A 4,141-nucleotide genomic window follows, 5' to 3' on the forward strand; every position below is an offset into this window, starting at 1 on the left:
ATCAATGAGTCACACTGCGTTTCTCACATAAGAGTTTATGTCATCCACTCATATAAAATATTATTTATGCTTGTAGATCTGAAATCTTTCAATAAAAGATAATCAATGATTCACATTATATTTTTAACTACCAAAAAATCAATTGAATAGACAAGATGTGACAATACCTTACTAAAAGAAAAAAAAAACTTGACAAAAGTGAGGAAAATAAAACATATAAAGGAAAGTAAAAAACTCTAAAAGTAGAGAGAGAAGAACCCTAATTTTAGGGAGAGAAATCAAATATGCTAGGAACATGTCTATTATTTATTGAGGAAAACACAAAAATATTGGAAAAAGAATAGAGAATCACCGATGAGTTTTATTTGAGAAACTCATTGATCACAACCTAAAAACATATTTTAGGAAAAAAATGAAGCAAAAAGAGAGAAGAAGAAAAGATAAAAAAAAAGTAAGAAAAATTTTTAGAGACCATTATTAGCTTCCTTTTGAAGTGTCCCAAGTTATGCATCCTTTAGAATGGTTATATATTATGGATTTTAATTTAATTTAATTGAAAAATAAGTAAACAAAATTTAGTTATAAACATAAAATTAGGAACGACAATAGGCTTCTAGTGAAGTTGTAAGTTTCACCGGCTATGTAGAGCTATTTTCTTAATTTTTTTTCTTTCAACAATTTGTGATAATTTTCTTTATTGAATATGAGTTCTTCTAATTGGTTTTTAGTTGTCATAGTCGATAGGATGAAGCTCTTGAGTTGTGATAAGCCTATTTTAGACCTTGAGTTGACTGAGACAATAGGCCACCAAGTCATTGCTTGTAAACTGGTCTTGAAGATGGTGGGAGCTTGACGGTATAGCCCATAAGCCATTAAGTCTTCCATGGTTAACACAAGGCAATTTACTTCAGATTTTTAGGTTAGAAGAGGGTCACCAAGGGTTTTTATTTTGCCACATTCATATGAAGCTCATGAAAATCAACTGTTAGAGGAAGGATTGTGAGCTATTGATAATAATTTAATGTTATTTAAAAGATGGCCATCAACTAAAGCTATTGAGATGAGCTTTTCTTATGTTGCTTTTTGGATCAAATTGTATGTCCTTCCATCAAGTGGATTGTTGCTTTTTGGATCAAATTATATAGCCTTCCATCAAGTGGATGGACTCTTACCAATTCCAAAAGAATAGTAGGATTATTTGAAGGTCTACTAGTTGTAGCTTATAACGATGTCCAAGATTATGGTGGACTTTACTTTCATATTAAGGTTAAAGTAACTACTTCAAAGGCCTATTAACTAGTTTTTACTTTGATAAAGGTTTGTCTAGGCATTCTTGTATTTCTATATATTATAAGAAGCTACCCATTTTCTATTTTGTATGTAGTAAATTGATTCTTGTATATTGAGTATGTTCAAAGAATAGTGGGACTGCTTACATCCCTAGTGAGTCCCAATTTGATTTAGATATAGGATGTGATTAGCTATGTGAATGGTGCTATCATCATCAGTCTTCTCTACCACCCTAGAAGAGCATAATTGCAAATTCTAATTTCGTAAGCTCACTATTATTGCAACTGTCAGTACATGTTCATGAGGCAGTTGTGTCTCCTTCTTGGCTCCATGAAAAGGTTAGGGATGATGAGCATGCAATGCAAGTGGATGGGCAAAGTTCTGGCTTGCATCCATGCAACGTTCTCTTTGTTGGAAATATGTGTCCTGGAGCTATATATTGTAGTATTGATTTGATATAATCTTACATCTCTGACATAAATAATAGGTAATTTAATTGATTAAAGATTATTAAAATAATTAAATATAATCTATTGCCCATTAGATTTTGATAGTCGTTTCATTCTCAAGGAGTTGAGAATATGATGATGAAATATATTTGTACAAAATGCTATAAAATATTCACAATCATAAAATGTCTCATTAGAAATGATTCATCCAGAATACTGTCACCTCTATCTACCTCTACTGATCAATATAGTGATATTGATAATAGTAGAGTGGTGAGTCTCATGCCATAGGACATGTGATGTCTAGGCAGATATGTGGGCGCTTATAGTGATGAATGGATAAACTAGTGGCATTAAATAAAGAATATACAGAGTTTATTCTTGTCAATGTTCATTCATTTAGTTCATACTGGTACACATGGTCCTTTGACTTGAGACTATACTTATCTCATGTGTAAGTGATTTGAATTTGATATCGCTTATATACTTGTACAATGTATGGGTATATATGCAAGTATTGGCTTAAATTAGTTGTACATAAAGGTAAGAGATCAGTCAAGATAAAATTCTTTACTCTGGATAAACATGTGAAATCCTATGACTAAGTTAATTATTTTTTATAACAAGTCAAGATAGGTAATTTAATTGATTAAAGGTTATTAAAATAATTAAATATAATCTATTGCCTATTAGCTTTTGGTAGTCATTTCATTCTCAAGGAGTTGAGAATATGATGATGAAATATATTTATACAAAATGCTATAAAATATTCATAATCATGCAATGTCTCATTAGAAATGATTCATCTAGAGTAGACTGTCACCTCTATCTACCTCTACTGATCAATATAGTGATATTAATGATAGTAGAGTGGTGAGTCTCATGCCATAGAACATGTGATGTTTAGGTAGATATGTGGGCGCTCATAGTGATAAATGGACTGAACTAGTGGCATTAGATAAAGAACATACAGAGTTTATTCTTGTCAATATTCATTCATCTAGTTTATAATAATACATATAGTCTTTAAACTTGATACTACACTTGTCTTATGTGCAAGTGATTTGAATTTGATACCGCTCATATACTTGTACAATATATGGGTATATAGCGAGTATTGGCTTAAATTAGTTGTACATGGAGGTAAGAGATCAGTCAAGATAGAATTCGTTACTCCATATAAACGGGTGAAATCCTATGACTGAGTTAATTATTCTTGATAACAAGTCAAGAATTTTAGTGCATGATAATTTATGATCATGAATATGATTGAAAGAAAGTTTATGGTCATAGTTTTGATTGAATTGAATAATGCATTCATTATTAATTGAGTAGCCATGATGTATTATGCTAAATACTAACCATGATTTATGAGAATTGAAAATGCATGGGATGTCATTCGAGGTATGCGAAAAGGTCATTTCCATTTACCTTGTAAATTGACTATGAACTTGAAAAGTTACATACATAAGGATCAATCTTGGTAAGATTAATTAATTAATTAATTAGATGTGTTTAATTAATAAATTTAGTTAGCAACATAAGTTGCAAGTCCCTAGCATGATTTAAACTAAATTCAATTATGATGAGTTAAAATTAAATTAATGGAGAAAATTAATTTATGTGATGAATTCTATCCATGTAGGAGATAGATTTTAAACAAGAAAAATAAATTTATAAGATGAATTTTATTCATATAGGACATAGATCTTAAAGAAGAAAATTAATTCATACGATAAATTAAAGTCATATAAGACTTAGCTTAGAAGAAGATAAAATATTTTATTGGGTCATATTTGATATGAACTTGATTTATATGATATGGATCTTAAATATATGTTGATGAATTAAAAGATTAAATTTTATTCACTTAATGGGCTTAAGGTCAAATATTGGTCTAGTCCAGAATTAAGTAATATGATTAATTAATAAAAGAATAATTAATTAAATTAATATAATTAATATAGATTTAATAATATATATGTGTATGACTCATGTAGACATTATTCTTAAAACTATAGAATTAATATATGGGCCAAACTCTCGTTCCATGTGGGCTTGAGTCATTTAATAGTTAAATCTCATATTGAATCTAAGACCAAATGTTGGTCAAGCCTAATAAATTATTAATAGTGATTAATGAGTTTAGTTAATTAAATTAATAGAAATTAATTTAATTAATTATAATTATGAGATTGATAAATTAAGATTAAGTGATTAATTGAGTATTTAAATTAATAGAGATTTATTTAATTAATTAAATTAAAGAATTAATACATGTATATGGTATAGGAAAAATTCTCTCTAACCTAAAATAATATTACACATGGTTTAAAAATTAAATATCTAACCACTACCCATCCACCCCAACTCTATAACTCTATATAAAAGAGAGGGAGTTG

This window comes from Manihot esculenta, chromosome 8 (assembly GCF_001659605.2).
Source record: "Manihot esculenta cultivar AM560-2 chromosome 8, M.esculenta_v8, whole genome shotgun sequence".
Classification (NCBI taxonomy): Eukaryota; Viridiplantae; Streptophyta; class Magnoliopsida; order Malpighiales; family Euphorbiaceae; genus Manihot; species Manihot esculenta.